Here is a 24904-nt window from a genome sequence, read left to right as displayed (position 1 = left end):
TAGCAGTGAATGGAATCTGCATACACTCTTTTTCCTTCCAGTTATGGACTTCATTCTCACACTGGCTTATTCCACTAGGCTAGAACTATGATTGCCAAGAGCTCTGGACTCATAAATTCCCAACCTTGTAGCTAACAATAAAATCTAAAAATGCCCTGGGATGAATCTCCTGGATCCCATTTGGTTCACCTGCCTGTTCCTACAGCATTCACGTTGGGGTTAGGACCACTAGAGTTGTCTGCAATCTATTGAAACGTGGATGGAGTGGGCAAACAAGTTCTCAAAAGAAAGGAACCCTCTTTGTTTTTAAAGGAAGGAGAGTTTCTGGGAAAAAAACAAAAACGGTACTTGTCTACCCTGAGTTTATCTAGGTATATGAAACTTAAGGTTAATGAGAATATTGACTAAAGAATTACTAAAATGCTAGACATTGGAATTCAGACAAAATGGAAAGCGGAAAAATGTATGGCAAGAAGGGAAAATAAGAGAGATTAAGCAGCTGGAATACTGTAGTAGTCAAAGAATCTGTGTTGTGGTAATGATGTAAGGGAGAGAATTGGATTGATCACAAGCTTCTGGATTATATGTCTGGTGGAAAAGTAGTATATCCACAAGCAGATGGTAGCATGGGTGAGCCTTAATGATCATGATGTCTGTTTTTTCTGCACAATAACACTAATAAAAATATATGGAATTTCAAAATTGGTGCTGAACTTTTAGCCTCAGTTATAATGCTGTGGATACAAAAACCACCCAAAGAAAATAAACAGAGGCTATTTATTCAGCGCTTACAATAGCAAGGGAGTCGCCACTATCATTTGTGAAGGGCAGAAACTCCAAGGGAGACAAGGGAGTGGGAACGTTTTCTAATGGGAAAAAAGAGAAGACTTTAGGTATGCTCTGACTAGAGGCTGTTGCATGGTGACGCTGGAGGTGGGCTAACCAGGAGCAAGATATCCTACGTGATTGGTTTGAAGGGTTTATCTGGCTTTCTCTTGTTGGTCCTGAGTTGTAAGTGCCGGCAGGTATTAGAGAAGCTGGCAGTAATTGACAAAGTCCTGACTGTTCCTGGCTGATTACTGCACAGGTGGTGGTTTGGCTTCCTAGGCTGGTTGGTGTAGAGGTTGTGGGTTAGCATTCTGTTTTTACATATGGTCTGGCCTTTGTTCCTCTGTGTATTCAGTCTCTCAGTGTTCATAGAAATTCACTTAGGTCAATTTAATTTTACCCTCCTATTAGAAAACTGAGGTATGGAGAGATTTGGACAGGTTAAGATTGTATTCATGAATATATAATTTGTTAGTGAACTCTCATTCACTGAATTTATTTTATTATTATTATTTTTTTAATGTTTATTTTTGAGAGAGAGCGAGTGAGTGAGCAGGGAAGGGGCAGAGAGAGATGGAGACACAGAATCCAAAGCAGGCTCCAGGCTCTGAGCAGTCAGCACACAGCCTGACGCGGGACTTGAACTCACGAACCGTGAGATCATGACCTGAGCCGAAGTTGGACGCTTAACCGACTGAGCCACCCAGGCGCCCCTCATTCACTGAATTTAAATCACGGCTTATTAAACGCTTATTATATGCTGGTCAGTGGACTAAAAAGTTTGCATGTGTATGTTATATTAATCCTCACACAACACTTTGAGATGTTACTGTTTTTACCATTTTCCAGAGGAGGAGACTGATGCTCACATACATGAAGTAGTCTTCTCAAGGTCATATAGCGGATAAGGAGCCCATCTGGAATTTAATTCCACATCTTACAGATTTAAAAGATACGTTCCTTGGCACTTGATTAAACGGTCTGATAATCTACTTTCATCACTCTATCCCTCTGTTTCACCTTAGTCTGTATCTATGAACATTACCATCTGGCCTCTTTTCCTGGGTACTTATAGGATGTTTATGTGAGCAGAGATAATTAAAAGACCTTTCAGTGTGAACTGAGGGGATTTAATCCATCATTAGGATGCCGGAAAAACTTTGGATGTAAGCACAAGCCAATGAAATGGATGAGGTGCCTGGGCATATGAAATCACATGGTGAAGGTGGAGGGATGATGAAATGGTTGAAAAGGCAGTGGAAGAATACAACCAAGAGGGTATGAGTACCTAAAATGGACTGCTTCTCTTAATAAACTAATGAAATACTTTGCATGGGAAATCAGTCAGTCAGATATCACTGATGGTTAGTAAGATGTTTCACAGACAAACTGGATAATATTTTTCTTTTAAATTTGTTTTGTGGAAATAAGACTTTATAAATTTTTTCCTGAAGAGAAAACTATCCTCAGGAATTGTAATTGTTGAGCCCCCAGATCACAGTTTTGACAAATTCTTTGACAGACTGACAAAGAGCAGGGTATTTTTGCTAGTAACATTATGCTAGCCAGTGTTAATTATGTGTTAATTACCTTCAGTGTTCCACTGCTTAGAGAACTCTGTTTACTGTCTGTGCTCTCAGAACAACTTTATTATAGGCAAAGGATATAGCATAGAAACAACAGAAGATGTGCATGGAAAGGTGTCCAGAGATCACAGGCACATATTTCTTTATTCTCCCACCTCTGGGTCATACAGGTGCTCTTAGTCTGTACAGACAGGTCTGTAAGCACTATTGGTGTGCATCTGAAACACTCTGTAGCAGGAAACCCAAATCTGCTCACGGTGGAGATCTTTTGTAATGAACTCCTCATGTAGATATATTCTAGCTATGTTTCCAGTTTTAACTTTGAAAGTTCCCCTCCCCCAGGCTCTATCGAAATTAGATGTAATTATAAATCCAATTATTATTACTAAACAGTGCTGGCAGGCTGATATATCCTGCTCTGAAACAACTCACAGACCCATGGTTTCAAAACATCATTTATCTTTAGTTTAATGCATTCCATAGTGTTGGCCAAGGGTCAGTAGCTCTGGAGATAAGCTGCAATTAATCCAAACAAGCTAAGTTGAACCCATTATATGCATAGCCTATAGACATGGCAACTTTTAAACTAAATGCACAAGCCTTTTCCACAATAGAACCAGAAACAAAATAAACATCCCTGCTTATATCTACCTATCAATTTGTGTACAGCTCTTTACATCCTGTATCAGTACATTTTCTGGAAAGAGTGGTCTGTCCGTGCCTTTTCTTCTTTCTCATTCCTTCACTCCTGGGATTCCTGCTACCTAACTTTTGCTACTGTCATTTAAGGTCATTTATGACCTGTTGCCACATTAAATGGACTTTTTCTTTCTAGTTTTTATCTTATTATGTAAGTTTTTGAAGCTCTTTAGGTTGTTGGCTCCTCCTTAAAATTCTTTTCCCTTTGTTTCTATGATCCCATTTATTCAATTCTTTTCCCTTTGTTTCTATGATCCCATTTATTCTGTTTTCCCTGCAGATTTTTAAGAAATTGATAATGTTGTTTTTTTGGCACTCACTGCCAGCATTCCTTTCTTTGTCATTGTGTGATCTCATCAAACTGCCAGCTCCACAATGATAGTACCAAAACCTCTGAGCTCATCTCAGATCTTCTCAAGAATATTGGACACCCATATAGCATTATAAAGCACCCATTTATAAACTTAAAATAGTCATCTTTCCTCTAAATCCTACCAGTTATTCCTCACATAGACCCAAATGAAGTTAATGGCATTGCCTTCTATTCGTTCCCTCATGCCAGAAACTTGGGAGTTACTCTAGACTCCTCCTTCTATTACCACATCCAATTTCTTATCAAATCATGCTGTTTGTGCCTCTTAAGTACCTTTTGGTACTTTCTTCTCCTCTCCATTTCTACTTCCATCTGGCTTAATTTTAAAAATATTCACCTTGACTAGTAGTCTTCTTCTTGATTACTTTTTGCCCCAAATCATGCTCTCCTCCAATTAACCCTCTGGGATGGCACTGGATTGTGACTATCTATTCACTAATGTCTTTCCCCAAAAGGTTCTAAATGGTTAAAAAGGGGTCTTGTTTATTTTTGTGTCTTTAGTGCCTAGCATATAATGTATATTCAATGAATATTTTCTGAATGAATAAATGAATATAGATTTTAGAAAATATGTGTGGAAAATTATCATATGCTACTGACTTGCTCTAGAACAGTGTTGTCTGATCTGAAACACTTTTCTACAATGATAGTACTGTTCCAGAATGCAGTGGCCACTAGCTACCTGTGGTCAGTGAGTCCTTCATGGCCAGTAGAGTCAAGGAATGGGATTTTTAATTTTAAAATTTAACATGGGTAGTGTCTTTAAGACACTAGGACAGCACAGCTCTAGAAAACAGGCTCAGAAATTTCATCATTGCCCTTCAAACTAAGATTCTGTTCTCTCACACAGAGTCCAACAATTCCATGCAAGAAATTTTTTGTTTTTGGCCATTTAACACATGCCAAGCACTGTGGCTTCAAAGAGAAAACAAATAATTTCTGCATCCAAAGATGCAGGAGGAAAATGCCAACTGGTAACTGGATTTGATTTCTGAAATGCTGATATCAGGGTACATTCTGAAGGGTTGATTTAGACAGTGGGAAAGAACATTTTATTTTTTTCTCTTTCTCCTCCTTCTCCATCTAGATTCTGAAGTAGCAAATGGAAGTGGAATTGTCAAAATTATACTTCTGATGATGGGAACCGTTGTGGATCCCACCTTATAGCCCTCGTTAGGGTGATGATGAACTTTTGCTGGTTTGACCTATTTAGTTTTCATTAAGTCTCCTCTCTTTTCTACCCTCTATTTTGTATCTGTTTGGTGTCTCAATTGCTTTTAGATTTATTAATTTCTTTGCATTTTATAATAATACACTGCCAAAGATGACCCAGTATCATATCCCTCTGGCTCTAGACAATTCCACCAAATTGTATCATTTATTATGACTGGCTGTTTGTGGTGTGATAGCAAGTTTTCAATCAGTGTGACAGCATTTATAGCCAAGCTAATTTAGATTACTTAGCAAATATTATGCCATGAGATCATGTACAAAATTATATCAGTAGGGCCCAAATATGTTGTATATAATGTATTTCTTTATCCACTGATTTGAACATTTCCATAGAAAACTGCAGTAAGAAGCTCTTGGCATAATTTCTTTGTAATAAATTCTGAATGCCGCCTATTACTTTTGATTTTCTTATTCTCCAGATGGTTACACATTTGCTCTCTATTTGTCTGTTATTTCACTAAGCACAGATTTCTTCCTGGGTGCTTTTATTTATTTATTTTTATTTACATCTTTGGTTTGTCTTGTAGCAAACAAAAACTGTTTCTCTTAACTGAAAATTTAAGAATAAGAAAGGAAATTACTGGAAAGCTTAATTTTCCAGTGTGACTTAACATTTCTCAAGAGCTATACCACTGGATGAATTTTGATTTCTATACTGAATATTAACAATTTAAATTATTTACCAGTGAAAATCATATAATTCCTAGAAAACATGACTAAGTAATGCTTGTATTGAGATCTTGGCTAAATCACAGTAATTTAAAAAACCCAAATGTTTGTATTTTAAAATCTTTCAAAAGTGGAATCATGAATAGAAGACTTACTTTCTCCCCCATGGCAAAATGATAACCTCACAGTGACGTCCATTTTCATTTTCTTTTTCAAAAGTATAGGAAAGTATACCTTCCCATACAAAGAAATCTCTTGTGTTGAATTATTGGCCAGTCATGGAGTGGGAAGCTATTAAGGTACATTTCTGTGTAGAATGAAACATGTAATAGGAAACCTCAGTATTTTATTAAATTTTTTCAACTAACAGCTTAAAGCTGTAGTTAGAGGGAAATAAAGCTTCATTGTCAAGTTTCACCCTATTCTTCTTTATTTTCTGGTTAGTTGTAGTCTCATATTTTCCTTTCCCTCAGATGACTTAGTGGGCTCTGGGAAAGAACCTAAGAAGAGGAAAACTGAGTGAATGGTGGATGAAGGGGTGAGTGGCAGCAGTACATTACCTGTTTTCAATTTAGTGTTTGAAGACCTATAGGAGGGAGGGGAAAAAATGCATGACCTTTTGCCGAGGCCATATTCAAGGAAGAGTTAGTCTTTCGGTTTTTATTAAATTTTAACTTGGTAGCTCATATGAACTAGAATTCTTTCTTATTTAGCAACATATGCTTTGCATTAATCCAGTAGTTGCATTGTGGGGAAGATCATTTAGGGAATCTGGATGAATAAAAATCAGATACACTCTGGAGGCTCCATGCCAAAGTATGGATAATTCTTTTGCAAAAGCAGAAATATCAGCACTAAGTAACAGCTCTCAATAGAATTTTAAAAGTATCTCCCATGGAAAAAGTATCTCCTGTGGGAAAGCTCAGGATTCCTCTAAGATTATTCAGCCTTTAAACCCTACAAAGTTCATCACAATGACAGGCAGGATGAACAGTCTTGCATTAGAAGAATAAACAAAACAGATCTTGATGAGTGTTGTTAAAATTTCTAAATGAAGGTTAGTGAACAGAGTAGTTTCTTCATTATTCAAATATAACCTCAGAATAGTTGATAATATCAAAGGCTTTCTTACAAAGTCAATAAATAAACCTGTAGGAAGGTCATATTTTATGTACCTTAATACTACATTAATCAATGTAACTGAGTTGTCTTAACATTTAGTTCCTTAATAGACAAAAGACTTGAAAAATTTCAAGGCAGCTGCTTGTTGATATCTTTTAAAAAGCAATTAAATCAATTGGAAAAGGCAAACAATTTTCCAAAATATTTTTTACAGTTTCTCTTAGTAAAACACAATAAATGAATTAGTTATAGATAGAAACAGCATGGAGATAATGTGTTCCTTATTGCTATGTTCAGTCCTTCTTTAGGTAAGTTACTAGAATTGTTTTTCAAAAGAAGTTTGTTTCTTTGTTGCTGAGGATCCTAGAGTGTGTAAAATTAGGAAGAAGAGCTCTTATTGGTATGTATACCTACGGATGTTGTATTGGTGTGTGTGTGTGTGTGTGTGTGTGTGTGTGTGTGTGTGTGTGTGTATGGGGAGAAGGTATGAAAGGGTAATACTAACATTAGGGCTGAAGAAATACATTACTGCCATTCCTAAGTGAAACCTATGGTTCCATTAGAACAACTTTTTCCACTAGTAATATACTATTGATGTAGATACAAACTGAGTTGTGTAAAGAATACCACACTTAAAATTTTCCTCTAAATTAACTGAATTCCAACTTGGTGGAATCCCATCAGTTCAGCAAGAAATTTACCATTATTCATAATATACATTAATGTGATTATCCATGCATCATTATCTGTACATATACCAAAATTGTTGAAAACAAAGTTTACATTCTAGGTGGGAAAGAAAAAATATTTATAAGAAAGTGCTTATCTTTTTACATGGAATTACAGCAAAATAGCACATATAATCTAACTGTAACAGTGAGGCAATTTCAAGTTTAAGCTTACTTTGGTTAACAAATAGGTTCTTTGTGTCCGTGGGTTACAAATATTCTACATCCTCTAGTTTAATGACTAATGAAGATAAATGATGCATAACATGGTTACCTGAATTAAAAGAATTTCTAGGTAAAAGTGATTTTTCTTTACACCTATTTCATTAAGTATGGTTCCCTGATTAAAAGAGGTTCCTTTTTAAAAAATTATGGTTTCCTTTATCAAAGAGAAATGTATATTATTTCTATTATATATTATTTTTCTCCCCTATAGGATTCAGCTAATATATCCATTCACAATATAGACATTCTTTTTTCAGTTAGCATGTCTATATTACCTTTTGCTATGTGATAAATTGATTCTTCTTACTTTACTATAACTTCTGCAGAAAAGTTTTATCATATTAATTCATGAAGACTAAATACTTTTTCTATATTAATTTGCTCTTTTTTCCCCAGTGTGCATGTGTGTGTGTCTAGAGGTCGTTAGTTCCAAGTTCTTTGCTCATTTTTTCTGTTTGAATATTTCATTTTTTTCTCACCAATTTTTTCTATTTATATATTAAGCCAGAAACTTTTTGTTACTCACATTTTAATAATTTCTTCCTGATATGGGAGATTTTTTAATATAGCTGGATGGCTTTAAATTTTTATGGATTCATAACTCTAGAACTCAGACACCTTTTTCATCTCATTTTTAAATAAAGTTTCCTCTGGCTGTTTGTTTTTTCGTTTACATCTAGCTTTTAATCTATTTGATTTTGAGCCTAATTCTATAGTCTCAGAGACTTTGTAATCATTTCCCCTGATTCTGCTAAAATCAGATTTACATTTTACTAATGATTGGGAAATACTGCACATTTCATTCTTGTTTTAAAGTTACTGTACATTATAGCACACTGAAGTGTCCTGAGAACTCTTTTCTTACTTTTGTTTTACCCGATGAACACTGGTTATAATACTTGCCTAGAGAATAGCATGGTGATAGACTGCAGGGCTAAATCCAGTTCTACACGGCCCAGCTGTAAGACATTGGCAAAACAGGGCCAGTAATTCTACCTACCTCATAGGTGGTAGTGAGAGTAAGAGCATATAAAGTATGTTTTAAGTTCAAGCTATCATTTTTGCTTTCTTTGCATCAAGACTTCCCTAGCTATTTCAGAAAGTTAGTAATAATATCTCCCAATAAATTGAAACTTTTGGAGTGCAGGAGTTGTGTCTCAAGATTTTCTTATATTCTTTAAAATCTCTATCAGAAATAGGCGGAAGTATTCAATAGTTATTGACAGTCTAAAAAAAGTAAAATGAAAGGTACATTCCTTCAGGAGCAAAAGCTGTCTTATAGTAAAATGAAATAGTATTTTTTTTTTTTTTCTTTTTTTTTTTTCTTTTTGGGACAGAGAGAGACAGAGCATGAACGGGGGAGGGGCAGAGAGAGAGGGAGACACAGAATCGGAAACAGGCTCCAGGCTCCGAGCCATCAGCCCAGAGCCTGACGCGGGGCTCGAACTCACAGACCGCGAGATCGTGACCTGGCTGAAGTCGGACGCTTAACCGACTGCGCCACCCAGGCGCCCCTGAAATAGTATTTTCTAATTAAAGTATTTCTTCCATAAGAGTTTTGAGGCTTCAAATGTATAAGTATTTGCTGTTTTACATTTTAGACATAATGTAGTCCTTGAATATGAATGAATTAGTACTTTATATTTTGTCTGCAAATGTAAAATGTAAAACTGTTTGATGTGAAATAGCAACTTAATACGTGATATTGACCTATGAAATAATTTAACACTGTAAAAGTTGAGTTGTCATTCTTTATGTCTCAAGTAATTATCAGAAGGTGAAAGGTTCATCTCTTAGACAAATTCAGAGTATGACATATGATTTCTTTGTGAATATATGTGTGGAAACTGACTTTTTCAGTTCTAATTTGATTTGTAGAGAAAGATGATATCTAATCTTTCTGAAAATGTATTTGGCTTTAGTAAAACCATGAGATGTAATATTTAATGCATCTTTAATCTGTTGGATGTAATACAAACATAATATAAAGTCAATAGAACTTCAAAAAAAGAGAGAAGAGATTAGGAATCAGATGAATAGAGTTTAAAGATTTATAATGAAATTATTATCTATATGTGTGGGAAAGATGTGGAAAATATGCATTTTTTGCAATTTTCTTTGCCATTTTGCAATCCTTCCACATTTCCACAAAATAATCTAGATAGTCTATATATCATATATTATATATACATATTATAAGATATATGTTATAATATTTAATATATATGATTTAATATAATATATAATATATAAAGTATGTAATATAATATAATATATACATATTATAATATATAATACATGTGATCTATATGTTATATAACAAAGAATAAAAGATTAGAAAAAAGATGGTCTTTGTGAAAGCAACACACAAGGCAGGAGTTATTCTTTCTTCTATCACTGTTGTGGCATTATAAATTTTCTAGGATAATAAAAATTTTGGAACTCGGCTTAAAATGGAAGTCAATATTTGATAAATGCATATTGAGTAAGATTATCTGTTTTTAATGGTTGAGCTTTGTTTGGCAAACTTTTTTTCATTGTTTCTTGAAATAACTTTGAAAATAGTTGTCAGGAATGATTATAATGATTGCATCTTCATGATTTATTTATTCCAAAACTGAAAGTTTGTACCTCTTAATCCCCCTTACCAATTTCACCCATTACCTCACCCACCTCTCCTGTGGCAAGCACCAGTTTGTTCTTTGTATTTGAGAGTCTGGCTTTGTGTTTGTTTTTGTTTCCGTTTGTTCATTTTGTTTTTTAGATCCCACATATAAATAAGTCACAGAGATGAAAGGTACAGCATAGGGAATATAGTCAATAATACTGTAATTACCTTATTTGATGACAGATGGTGACTACACTTACCGTGGTAAGCAATGAGTAATGTATAGAACAGCTGAATCAATATGTTGTTCACCTGAAACTAATATTACATTGTATGTTAATTATACTTCAGTAAAAAAAGAATGATCATAATGATTGCATATTGAAAACTGAAATGTTTTTCCTTGAATATGTGATTGGAATATTGACCTATACTTTATTATAAATATGAATCTTTTCTATGTTTAAGGTAAGATTATGCTACTTCATGAGCAAATGTCATCTGTAGGGTTTTTATAAATATATATAAATGACAATTATTTTGTTTTCTGTTATTAACAATAACTCTAACTTTAATTTTTATAGTCACATTTCATTCAGAAATTTCCCACTGTTCACTATCCTTATCTTGTTACAATCAGTTTTTTTGAGTTTTTACTGTGTTGCACTTTGACTATAAAAACTAAATAAGACAACATCCTTGTCCTCTTACATCTCATAATTCAGTGGGAAAAAAACACGTGCATAATTATTTAAGAAATTCTATAAGTACAATATGTTACTGAAGTAAAAATAAAGTACATGGAGGAGTAAGTAAATTTGTTTTGTGGTGAGAAGTAAAAGGAGACATCATATTAGACACCTAAGGAAGGTAGAGTAAAAAAAAAAATGTGTAAGGGAATGGCAGCCTGGAAGTATATGGCTTGTTTTGATGACTTATGTTATGGCTAGAATACGGAACGTGTGGTAAAGGGGCAAGGGGTATGAGGAATACACCAAGGAAGATCTTTATTGTCTCGTGGACATGTAACTTTTAGACCTTGTGTTAAAATTTGTTGGTATTAACTAAAATATATATAATCAAGTTGGTGAGTACCTTGATGGCACAGAAGATGCTCATTCTTTTGTATCCTAAACAAGTAGCACAGTGACATAAACAATACATACTCTAAAAATTGCTAAACGAATCAATGAATGGCTAAAGTGAAATAAATCAAGCATTATCAACCATCAAAGTAAGAATATCTTAGAAGATAATGCAGTCCAATCTCTTAGACTTTTCCAAATCTTTCCTATATAACACTTAATAAATGATTTTATAGTTTATCCATAATCTCTTTTATTTACATAATGCTTTCTACCTCATAATATAGCTCTGTTCACTGTTGGAAAAACTCAAATTGTTAGAAACATCTCTGCATGATTGCCAAAATATTCTGTGTAGAATCACAGCTTGTTAGTCTGCCTGCCATTTTTGGAATAGAGCCCCTGGGAATGTCTGTTTAGACTTATTTCCCTATCCTTTCCCTCACCCTACCATCTGCAACATTATAGTGAGGGCAGCTATGCTGACAGTAGCCTCATCCTTGGCCATAACAGTGGCCAGGAATGGAGAACAGACTTAAGCTAGCACAATAATAGTACCCTGACCTCCCAGCAACAATTGATAGGCACTTGGCCCAAGTAAGGCTAATTAAAATCCCTCCAAACATAACTGGAATCGAATTTGAGAAAGAGTCAGCTTCACTTCGGTGGCTGAAGTTCTCAGTCACAGTAACAGTAACAGTCTCAGGAAATGTTATCAGAGAAGATTTCTGAAACATGGAAAAGTCAAGTTGTAGAAAGAAAACTAGAAAGAGTATGAAAAGAGTGTTGGAGGCCAAGACAGAATGCTGATGGCATCTGAGTACCTGTATTCCTGCCTATGTTACGGATGGACTGCCGATACTCCCCACTAATTATCCAGTATCTTTTCCATAAATATTTTTTTATGTTGTATTGTTTGCTTTTTGTGGGGTTTTTGTTTTTTGTTTTGCTTAAATTGAGTTTTCTTATATGCAACTAAAGAAGAATTAATATAATTGGCAATCTGGTTTAGACATTTTAGATCTTTAGTCTCAGTCACTACTGAGTTGGTCAGTCCTCTCCTCAGTCAAGATCAAATCTCTGATTACTGACTTTGGCCAGGATGCTGACTCTGATTCCTGTTTGCTTCCTTGTTATGGTTTCCATCTGAAATGTCAGTTATATTATGGGTTTAAAAATTGGAAAAAGCATCCAAATTTTTTTAATGTTTATTTATTTTTAGAGAGAGAATGAGAGAGAGAGTGGGCGAGCATGTGCATGCACGGGGGAGGGGCAGAGAGAGAGAGGGAGACAGAATCCAAAGCAGACTCTGCACTTTTGGTGCAAAGCCCGATGGGGGCTCGAACCCATGAACCGTGAGATCATGACCTGAGCCACTGAGGTACCCTTATTTCTTTTTTAACATTTCAATAATTTACGTAGTATTTCCTGTTGTCAAGCCTTTTAAAATCTTCTTTGTAAAAAGAATGTTGACTTCTAACCATTATTGTGTATATTTAAATTATTATAAAATAAATCAGCTGAATTAAAGATAAATCCAGTAAGAATAAACAAATAAATATGTTTTCCACAATTACTGGAAGGCTATCCATATGTTTGCACTGATTACTGAAAAGAATGTGTGAGGTAATCATGGCTACTAAGATGACTTAAGATACTCTAAAGTTGCTTAATATTTTCATGAGGATATGAAAGAATAGGAAAATAGCACATTAATTTCATAGCCTTATCAAAACCATGAAAATAACATAGATGAAAAGAAACATCTTACAAAGATGAAGTATATAAATATATTTATTAGCTTTTAGAAGAGTATATGGTACAATCATTGGCTTTAAGGCTTTAATTTTTCTGAGTGTTTAGGATGAGTTTCTAAATTGTCTAACTAATGACTTTTGCTATTGTTTGTGGATTTGAGCAGCGGGTGATCCAAACTGATTTATATGCTTATTTCTATTAAAAATAAATATGTTTTCAAATAGGAACACTGAAATAAACTGGGAGAAGATCCTTGTAATGCATTAATAACAAAGGACTATATCTAGAACTATTGAAGGTTAAAAAAAAATAACCTATAACCCAGAATGTACTTTACCATGTGTATACACCAGAGATACTCTAACATAGGACACAAAGACAAGTATGTAAGAAACCTACAGTAGGGGGGGCACTTGGGTGGCTCAGTGGGTTAAGTGTCCAACTTCAGTTCAGGTCATGATCTCAAGGTTTGAATTCAGGTCCCACATTGGGCTTTGTCCAGACAGCACAGAGCCTGCTTGGGATTCTCTCTCTCTCTCTCTCTCTCTCTCTCTCTCTCTCTCTCTCCCCCCCCCTTCTCTCTCTCTCTCAAAATAAATAAATAAACTTTAAAAACCTTATAGTAGACTAGGTTATAATAGTGAAAATATTTGAAAACAACTGAAATGATCATCAATAGAACAGTGTACTAAAACAGTAGTATTCTATACAGCAGTGAAAAAGAACAAAAGACACCTAGGTATAAAAACATAGATAAATCTCAAAAATTTCCTAACAATAAAAATAAGATGTAGAATGATTTATAGAGTATAATATCATTAATTTAAAGTTGTAAAACTCTGAATAAATATGATACAGTATATTGTTTTGAGATACATAGGTAATAAAAATAAACTGGAGCCATGGGGATTATAATTTTGATGGTTGTAATTTTTGGTGAGGAAGAGGTGAAATGTGACCCCTGAGTAATACAATGAAATTTGAATGATATTGTTAACCACTTATATCTCAGTCCACATTGTAGAATACAAGGTGTTTACTTTTATGTTGCCATGTAATATTTCACATTAAGAATATTTAAGACAAGTACAAATAAAATTATGAGAGGAAATAGGTAAAGTGAGAGGGTTTTCTGTCCAGAAAGAGAAATAGCTCAGAAATCTTGCTTTAGCAATGAGGAAGTAAACAAACTTTGAGGAATATGGTGATTTGCTAAGATGCCAGCCTAATGTGGTGAAACAAAAGCCTTGTGTAATATGCTGGGCAAGTATGGAAACAAGTAAAAATTCTAATCAAAACCTTAATAACAGAACCGATGCCAGAAATCTTGAATAGATGGAGGGGAAGGTGACAGTTCCATGTCAAATCTATAAACTATAAACTGATTGCAGGTATTTCATTCTTTCATACATGTATTTTTCATTCATGCGTTCTTTCATTTTCAACAAGACTGCTGAATCCTCCTATGTGGAAGGCACTGTAGTAGATCTGTGCTGTCCAATATAGTAGCACCTAGCCATATGTGGCTATTTACATTTAAATTAATTAAAATGTAACAAACAGAGAAGCAACTCCTGGGTTATGTAGCCAGATTTCAAACGATTAATAGTGATTCCACATGATCATATGGCTTGGCTAGTATAATGCCTGCCATTTTGGATAGCATGGATTTAGAACATTTTCATCACTGTAGAAACTTCTATTTAATGCTGCTGTTAACCGATGGTAGGAGTACAGCAGTGAACAACACAGATTTTGCCTTCTTTTTTAAATTTTTTAAAAAGATTAATTAATTTATTTTTGAGAGAGAGAGAAAGTACGAGATAGAGAAAGAGAGAGAAAGGGAAAGAGAGAATCCCAAGCAGGCTCTGCACTGTCAGCATGGACAACTCAAACACACGAACCGTGAGATCATGACCTGAGCCAAAGTCGATACTTAACCATCTGAACCACCCAGGTGCCCCCAGATTTTGCCTTCTAACAGAAAAGAGGAAACAAAGGAAGAGATTATAAAAATGTATTATCAGGTTAAATAATAATGAGTCATTAGAAAAAATAAAGCACAGTAAGTGGATATACAGTAAAGGGTATGCTTGATGAAGTGGTTTTCATAAGGAATCATAACTATGGAAAGAAAGGCATTTCTATTTATTGGGAGGGGGTTGAACCAAGAAATGTGTGGCTTCATGAATGCCAAGATAAACAATCGTTTTAAGATGACAGCACAACAGAGAGCTTTAGTAAGATAAGAGTTTTGATTTGTAATCAGAAATAATAAGTCAAGAGGGAGGATATTACGAGCTCTCTAGCACAAGTAGAGGGATAAGACAAACCAGTAGAGGGCTACTCCTACATTGTCAGAACAGAAGGAGGCCATGAAAGCACAGATGTGTTTGGTTTGTAGGTTTGGTGAGAGGATATTAAAATTTAGATCCTATTCCTTCTATTTTCTCTCTGAAGTAGGAGGTGATATCTTTAAAAAGAGAGAGGTTGGAAATAAGAGTTTAAGAATGAATATGTTTGAAACAACTGATGTCTAAACTTTTTTAGCCCGAAATTAATATTTCTTCTTACCTACTCTCCCATTCTTATGACTCTATTCCTATTCATAACCCAATTGATAGAATCAAATTCTCTATTCATTTTTCTCTAAGTGGAACCCACTCCAGCTTTGATAACCTAGCTCATTTCAGTCACCACATTTATAATTCTCTCATCCTCTCTTCCAGTAACCTTATATTCTATCTAGTGACACAGCTCATGTCCTATCTTTTCAGGAATCTTTCTTTGGTAGTAGTATACTGATAAATGTTTGACAACCACCTCTCAGAACAAACACAAAAACAAAACCTCATTTCTGGTGTTTGCTGATTCCATGGTATAGATCTTGTCACCATGGTTGATTTTAAGCTACTACAAGTCCTAACTGGCTTGCGAAAGTATTGAAAATTTAGCAGCCAGATTTCTGGCAAGACCTGTGAAGGACCTGCAATTTTGCTCTATTGGCAAGTTAAGAAGCTAGCCTGCCATGGTGATGAAAACAGCTTGAGGGTTCCAAGCAGTGACCGGGTCCAAGGATTGAATGTTTCAGGTAAAAGTTAGCTGAGACACTATATAGACTTTTTGTGGTTGTTAATTTACCCTTTTGCATTAGGATTGGTTCTAGAGTTAATTACTACCTACAGGTACTGTTTCTGGGTCATTCTAAATCATTCCTGACTCTAGGACCTCTGTAGCTCTTCCTGGATAGCGCTTCCCTGAAAGCTTTTGGCACATTCTCTCCATTCATTATAATCAGACATCACTTTCTCAAAAAGGACTTCCCCTTGGAATACTGCTTAAAATAGACATTCTTCCACCCTCACACCTCCTCCAGGGACTGCTCTAGTTGTGTCCTACATGTTGCAGTATGTTTATATTTGTCCAGATTTTTTTCTAAGTTCCATTGTGATGTATTCTTCCATATAGTTCATTTATAATTTATTTCTTAATTTCCACAAGCATGGAGATTTTCTAGGTATCCTATTTTTCTTTCCCTTTATGGTTTTATTTATTTCAAGCCTTTTACTTCAAAATAATTATAAAATCACAGGAAGCTGCAAGGAAACATACAGGAAGGTTTTGTGCCCGTTTCAGCCATCATCCCCTGGTGTTAACATCATAGGGAACGATAGTACAACATCAAAAGCACAAACTGTAAAGCTCATTGATTCACCAGCAATACCTGCATTTTTTTTCTGTATAGGTATATAACTCTATGAAATTTTATCACATGTGTAGCTTTGTGTAAGCACCACTACAATCAAGATACTTACTTGTGCATCATCACATTTCCCTGATCTCCATCCCCAGGCAACTGCTGATCTGTTCTCAATCACTATTACATTATTTAATGGATAGCAATGAAATCCTGCGGGGCACCTAGGTGCCTCAGCCTGTTAAGTGTCTAACTCTTGGTTTTGGCTCAGGTCATGATTTCACAGTTTGTGAGCTCGAGCCCTGCATCAGGCTCTGTGCTGACAGTGAGGAGCCTGCTTGGGATTCTCTCTCTGGCCCTCCCCCACTTGTACTTTCTCTCTCTCAAAAGAAATAAAAAAAAAAAAAAAAAAACTTAAAAAATGAAATCCTGCAATATATAACCTTTTGAGGTTGGTTTTTTTTTCAGTCAGCATAACTAATCTGGGGTTCATCCAAATTGTTGCATATATCAATAAAGAGTCTTTTCCTTTTTATTGCAGGGTTATATTCCATGTTATAGATGTACCACAATTTGTTTTACCACTCACCCACTGAAGGACATTTGGGTAGTGTGCAGGCTTTGGCTAGTGTGTTTTTGCTTTTGTTTCCCTTGCCTGAGGAGACCTATCTGGAAAGAAAGTAGTTGCTACAGCCAGTGTCAAAGAGGGTACTGCCTGTGTTCTCCTCTAGGATTTTTATGGTTTCATGTCTCACATTTAGGTCTTTAATCCATTTAGAATTTATTTTTGTGTAAGAAAGTGGTTCAGTTTCATTCTTTTGAATGCTGATGTCCAGTAGGTTTTGGCGAGTTTAAACAAAGCTCCCATGAATATTATGCAGAAGTTTCTGAGTGAAAATAAGTTTCATTTCTCTGGGAAATATGTTCAAGAGTACAGTCGCTAGGTTATATTGGAAGGCCCACTTTTAGTTTTAAAAAGAATTGCTGAACTATCTTCCAAAGTCGCTTTCTCGTTTTACATTCTAACCAGCAATGTATGGATGATGCAGTTCTTCCACATCCTTGCCACTACTGGGTGTTAAAACTATTTCTTGTTTTAGCCATTCTGCTAGGTATATAGATATGTCACTGTGGTTTACACTGAACTTCTTATTGCTGGGCAGGGGTGGGGGTTCCAGCTCCCCATTAGGCCTCCACTGACTTTTAGCTGGGAGAGGTAGGAGTGCCTAGCTACTCCTTCCTATATGGGCTCCACCGAACCCATGTAGAGGGTGCAGCCTCACTCCTGCTGGGTTGTGGTGGAAGATGTGATTCACCATTAAGCCTGCGTTGACACTGTCCCAGTCCTTTGTTATTGCTGCTGGGAGGTATGAAGTCCAGGGTCCCCACTCAGTGTTCATTGACAATGAAAGGGGAGAGGCTTGACTCTAACCAGTGGGGGGGAGTCCTATATTCCTACCTGGCTTCCTCTGACATCACCCCAGCAGGAAGATTGGGGTGCCTCAAAACCACCTAGCAAGGGTGGCTTCTTACTCAACCTTTGAGGGGCCACAGTTTTGTCTCTGGTGTTTGGCTAGAGTAGAGCGGTTAGTATCTAAATGTTTTCTTTCTTGCTAAGCTCCCTTTTCCCAGTCCCTTTGCTAGAGAGGGCTTCTGTTGGAGATTTATTTGATCTGCACCCACTGGTATTTCTGGGTTGCTGGTTTCTTCAGCTTCAAGTCAAGGATATATAAGACTAAAACAAAATCTTGGAAACTCACCACCTCATTGTTTCTCTGGTTCCAAGGTGCCTATCCAGGCTGCCTACAGTCTCTCCACCTTTCAAAGTCATCTCACGTTTGTTTTAGAGATAACAACTAGAGTTTTTGTTGTACTCAGGAGAGGGAATAGGAATAAGTACATCCACTCCATCTTTCTGGAAGCGAGGTTGAGAGCACTGACTATTATGCTTGCCTCTGTACTTTCCATCTTTTTATTACTGCATGCTTCCTTCAAGATCATTGTTTTTCTGAATCTGTTTTACTAATTCTTCACCTTTGTCATATCTGCTTTTAAGTTTACCAGTGGGTTTAGAATCACAGTTCATAGTTCAAATCTGCAGTTTTCAACTTTCATAATCTTTACTTCTGAAATTTAAAAATTTAATGTTATATTTATAAGCATGTTGATAGTAATTCAGGGATTGAGGGAAGATGGTGGCATAGGAGGACGCTGGGCTCACCGCGCATCCTGCTGATCACTTAGATTCCACCCATATCTGCCTAAATAACCCAGAAAACCGCCAGAAGACTAGCAGAATGGACTCTCTGGAGCCAAGCATAGACAAGAGGCCCATGGAAGAGCTACGGTAGGAAGGGCGGAGAGGCAGCGCATGCTACACGGACTGGTGGGAGGGAGCAGGGTGGTGGAGGGACAGCCTGCCCGGCAAGGCAGAGCCCCTGAAGTCTGGCTTGCAAAAGTGGAGGGGCCGGACTCTGCAAGTTCTGACAGCCAGTGGGACTTAACATCTGGAATGTTAAAAGGCAACAACTCTGCTCGGAAGGAGAGCGGGAGGGAGAGAGGACACCAGGAGGGAGAGGTGTTGAGCCCTGGAAGACAGAGCTCAGCTCGGTGGGGAACAAAGGTGCTGGCCAGTGCCATCTCCCTCTCACATCCCCCAGCCGAAACCCCAAAGGGAACCAGTTCACCGAACCTGCTTGCACCACACAAACACCCAACGCTGTGCTTCTGTGGATCCAACCCTCCGACGGGTCAGCCTCCCTCCCGGTGCTGCAGGGCCCCTCCCGCAGGGGACCACCAATGGCAAAGAGCTAAGCCTGCCCCTCCAACCCCTGTGCACCTTGCGGATCCACCCCAGCTAATATGCCAGATCCCATTGAAGCAACACCACAAGCCTGGCGGTGTGCAAGTAGCCCAGACAGGGGCCACACCACTCCACAGTGAGTCCTGCCCCTGGGAGAGGGGAAGATAAGGTACACACCAGTCTGACTGTGGCCCCAGCAGTGGGCTGGGGGCAGACATCGGGTCTGACTGCAGCCCCGTCCATCAACACGAGTTACTCCGGACAGCACAGGGCAAGTGCCCTGCAGTTGGGAGCCACCCCAGGGACTACCCAAAATGACAAAATGGAAGAACTCTCCTCAAAAGAAACTCCAGGAAGTAGCGGCAGCTAACGAATTGATCAAAAACGATTTAAGCAATATAACGGAACAAGAATTTAGAATAATAGTCATAAAATTAATTGCTGGGCTTGAGAAAAAGTATAGAGGACAGCAGAGAATCTATTGCTACAGAGATCAAGGGACTAAGAAATAGTCATGAGGAGCTAAAAAATGCTATAAATGGGGTGCAAAATAAAGTGGAGGTGACCACAGCTCGGATTGAAGAAGCAGAGGAGAGAATAGGTGAATTAGAAGATAAAATTATGGAAAAAGAGGAAGCTGAGAAAAAGATTAAAAAAATCCAGGAGTATGAGGGGAGAATTAGAGAACTAGGTGATGCAATCAAACAGAACAATATCCATTTCATAGGAATTCCAGAAGAGGAAGAGAGAGAGAAAGGGGCTGAAGGTGTACTTGAACAAATCATAGTTGAGAACTTCCCTGATCTGGGGAAGGAAAAAAGCGTTGAAATCCAAGAGGCACAGAGAACTCCCTTCAGACGTAACTTGAATCGATCTTCTGTATGATGTATCATAGTGAAACTGGCAAAATACAAGGATAAAGAGAAAATTCTGAAAGCAGCTAGGGATGAACACGCTCTAAGTTATAAAGGGAGACCTTTTAGAGTAGTGGCAGACCTATCTACTAAAACTTGGCAGGCCAGAAAGGAATGGCAGGAAATCTTCATTGTGATGAACAGGAAAACCATGCAGCCAAGAATCCTTTATCCAGCAAGTCTGTCATTCAGAATAGAAGGAGAGATAAAGGTCTTCCCAAACAAACAAAAACTGAAGGAATTCATCACCACTAAACCAGCACTACAAGAGATCCTCAGGGGGATTCTGTGAGTGAAATGTTGCAAGGACCACAAAGTACCAGAGACATCACTACAAGCATGAAACCTACAGACATCACAACGACTCTAAACCCATATCTTTCAATAATAACACTGAATGTAAATGGACTAAATGCTCCAACCAAAAGACACACAGTATCAGAATGGATAAAAAACAAGACCCATCTATTTACTGTTTACAAGTGACTCATTTTGACCTGAGGACACCTTCAGATTGAAAGTAAGGGGACAGAGAACTATGTATCATGCTACTGGAAGTCAAAAGAAAGCTGGAGTAGCCATACTTATATCAGACAAACTAGACTTTAAATTAAAGGCTATAACAAGAGATGAAGAAGGGCATTATATAATAATTAGAGGGTCTATGCATCAGGAAGAGCTAACAACTATAAATGTCTATGTGCTGAATACGGGAGCCCCCAAATATATAAAACAATCACAAACATAAGCAACCTTATGGATACGAATGTGATAGTTGCAGGGGACTTTAATACTCCACTTACAACAATGCATAGATCATGTAGACACAGGATCAACAAAGAAACAAGGGCCCTGAATGATACATTGGATCAGATGGACTTGACAGATGTATTTAGAACTCTGCATCCCAAAGCAACAGAATATACTTTCTTCTCGAGTGTACATGGAATATTCTCCAAGATAGATCACATACTGGGTCACAAAACAGCTCTTCATAAGTATAAAAGAATTGAGATCATACAGTGCACACTTTCAGACCACAATGCTATGAAACTTGAAGTCAACCACAGGAAAAAGTCTGGAAAACCTCCAAAAGCATGGAGGTTAAAGAACACCCTACTAAAGAATGAATGGGTCAACCAGGCAGTTAGAGAAGAAATTTAAAAATATATGAAAACAAATGAAGATGAAAATACAACAATCCAACCGCTTTGTGATGCAGCAAAGGCAGTCCTGAGAGGAAAATACATTGCGATCCAGGCCTATCTCAAGAAACAAAAATCCCAAATACAAAATCTAACAGCACACCTAAAGGAAATAGAAGCAGAACAGCAAAGACACCCTAAGCCCAGCATAAGAAGAGAAATAAGAAATATCAGAGCAGAAATAAACAATATTAATCTAAAAAAAACTGTAGAGCAGATCAATGAAACCAAGAGTTGGTCTTTTGAAAAAATAAACAAAATTGATAAACCTCTAGCCAGGCTTCTCAAAAAGAAAAGGGAGATGACCCAAATAGATAAAATCATGAATGAAAATGGAATTATTACAACCAATCCCCCAGAAATACAAACAATTATCAGGGAATACTATGAAAGATTATATGCCAACAAACTGGACAACCTGGAAGAAATGGACAAATGCCTAAGCACCCAGACACTTACAAAACTCAAACAGGAAGAAATAGAAAACTTGAACAAACCCATAACCAGTGAAGAACTTGAATCAGTTATCAAAAATCTCCCAACAAATAAGAGTCCAAGACCAGATGGCTTCCCAGGCGAATTCTACCAGACATTTAAAGCGGAGATAATACCTCTCCTTCTCAAGTTATTCCAAAAAATAGAAAGGGAAGGAAAACTTCCAGACTTATTCCACGAAGCCAGCATTACTTTGATTTCTAAACCAGACAGAGACCCAGAAAAAAAAGAGAACTACAGGCCAATATCCCTGATGAATATGGATGCAAAAATTCTCAATAAGATACTCAAATCGAATTCAACAACATATAAAAAGAATTATTCACCATGATCAAGTGGGATTCATTCCTGGGCTGCAGGGCTGGTTCAACATTCGCAAATCGATCAACGTGATACATCACATTAGTAAAGAAAAGGTAAGAACCATATGATCCTGTCAATCGATTCAGAAAAAGCATTTGACAAAATTCAGCATCCTTTCTTAATAAAAACCCTCGAGAAAGTCAGGATAGAAGGAACATACTTAAACATCATAAAATCCATTTATGAAAAGCCCACAGCTAATATCATCCTCAATGGGGAAAAACTGAGAGCTTTCTCCCTGAGATCAGGAACATGACAGGGATGTCCACACTCACCACTGTTGTTTAACATAGTGTTGGAAGTTCTAGCATCAGCAATCAGACAACACAAGGAAATCAAAGGCATCAAAATTGGCAAAGATGAAGTCAAGCTTTCACTTTTTGCAGATGACATGATATTAGACATGGAAAACCTGATAGACTCCACCAAAAGTCTGCTAGAACTGACACATGAATTCAGCAAAGTCGCAGGATACAAAATCAATGTACAGAAATCAGTTGCATTCATATACACTAACAATGAAGCAACAGAAAGACAAATAAAGAAACTGATCCCATTCACAATTGTACCAAGAAGCATAAAATACCTAGGAATAAACGTAACCAAAGATGTAAAAGATCTGTATGCTGAAAACTATAGAAAGCTTATGAAGGAAATTGAAGAAGATATAAAGAAATGGAAAAATATTCCATACTCATGGATTGGAAGAATAAATATTGTTAAAATGTCAATACTACCCAAAGCAATCTACACATTCAATGCAATCCCAATCAAAATTGCACCAGCATTCTTCTTGAAGCTAGAACAAGCAATCCTAAAATTTGTATGGAACCACAAAAGACCCAGAATAGCCAAAGTAATACTGAAGAAGAAGATCAAAGTGGGAGGCATCACAATCCCAGACTTTAGCCTCTACTACAAAGCTGTAATCATCAAGACAGTATGGTATTGGCACAAAAAGACACATAGACCAATGGAATAGAATAGAAATCCCAGAACTAGACTCACAAAGGTATGGCCAGCTAATCTTTGACAAAGCAGGAAAGAATATCCAATGGAAAAAAGACAGTCTCTTTAACAAATGGTGCTGGGAGAACTGGACAGCAACATGCAGAAGAATGAAACTAGACCACTTTCTTACACCATTCACAAAAAAATAAACTTAACATGGATAAAGGACCTGAATGTGGGACAGGAAACCATCAAAACCCTAGAGGAGAAAGCAGGAAAAAACCTCTCTGACCTCAGCCGCAGCAATTTCTTACTTGACACATCCCCAAAGGCAAGGAAATTAAAAGCAAAAATGAACTACTGGGATGTCATGAAGATAAAAAGCTTCTGCACTGCAAAGGAAACAATCAACAAAACTAAAAGGCAACCAACGGAATGGGAAAAGATATTTTCTAATGTCATATCAGACAAAGGACTAGTATCCAAAATCTTTAAAGAACTCACCAAACTCCACACCCGAAAAATAAATAATCCAGTGAAGAAATGGGCAGAAAACATGATTAGACACTTCTCTAAAGAAGACATCCAGATGGCCAACAGGCACATGAAAAGATAGTCAATGTCGCTCCTCATCAGGGAAATACAAATCAAAACCACACTCAGATACCATCTCATGCCAGTCAGAGTGGCCAAAATGAACAAATCAGGAGACTATAGATGCTGGCGAGGATGTGGAGAAACAGGAACCCTCTTGCACTGTTGGTGGGAATGCAAACTGGTGCAGCCACTCTGGAAAAATTTCCTCAAAAAATTAAAAATAGACCTACCCTATGACCCAGCAAGAGCACTGCTAGGAATTTACCCAAGGGATACAGGAGTGCTGATGCATAGGGGCACTTGTACCCCAATGTTTATAGCAGCACTTTCAACAATAGCCAAACTATGGAAAGAGCCTAAATGTCCATCAACTGATGAATGGATAAAGAAATTGTGGTTTATGTACACAATGGAGTACTATGTGGCAATGAGAAAGAATGAAATATGGCTTTTTATAGCAACGTGGATGGAACTGGAGAGTGTTATGCTAAGTGAAATAAGTCCTACAGAGAAAGACAGATACCATATGTTTTCACTCTTATGTGGATCCTGAGAAACTTAACAGAAGACCAAGGGGGAGGGGAAGGAAAAGAAAAAAAAAAGGTTAGAGAAGGAAGGAGCCAAAACATAAGAGACTTTTAAAAACTGAGAACAAACTGAGGGTTGATGGGGGGTAGGACAGGGGGAGGGTGGGTGATGGGTACTGAGGAGGGCACCTGTTGGGATGAGCACTGGGTGTTGTATGGACACCAATTTGACAATAAATTTCATATTAAAAATAAAATAAAAATAAACATGTTAAGCATAGTTAGGTGGTTTATATCTGGTAACCTCACTATCTTGAGTAGCTTTGGGTTAGTTTCTGTTATCTTTCCTTTTCTGATTTCTATTATTCAATCTCTTTGTGTGTGGGGTTACCTTTCACCTTGTTTTGGGCAAGAATCACCTTAATTCACTTTACTTCT

General features: G+C 37.0%; 1 protein-coding gene across 5 annotated transcripts in view; it reads left to right on the top strand.

Moving 5' to 3' along the window:
• CCDC178 (coiled-coil domain containing 178) overlaps positions 1-24904 on the top strand; it is a 434788-nt gene that overhangs the window by 1522 nt on the left and 408362 nt on the right. The window contains exon 1 of one of the 5 annotated variants that reach the window (XM_060613561.3): positions 17184-17319. The exons of the other annotated variants lie outside the window; for them this stretch is intronic. The gene's annotated coding sequence lies outside the window, so the exon portion shown is untranslated. Of the gene's footprint in view, positions 1-17183; positions 17320-24904 lie in introns of those variants that run through there. 5 annotated transcript variants of the gene reach the window in all.

Source organism: Panthera onca, chromosome D3 (assembly GCF_046562875.1).
Source record: "Panthera onca isolate mPanOnc1 chromosome D3, mPanOnc1 haplotype 2, whole genome shotgun sequence".
Classification (NCBI taxonomy): Eukaryota; Metazoa; Chordata; class Mammalia; order Carnivora; family Felidae; genus Panthera; species Panthera onca.
The sequence above is the reverse complement of the archived record's forward strand: the minus strand, read 5'-3'. Positions and strand labels throughout refer to the sequence as shown.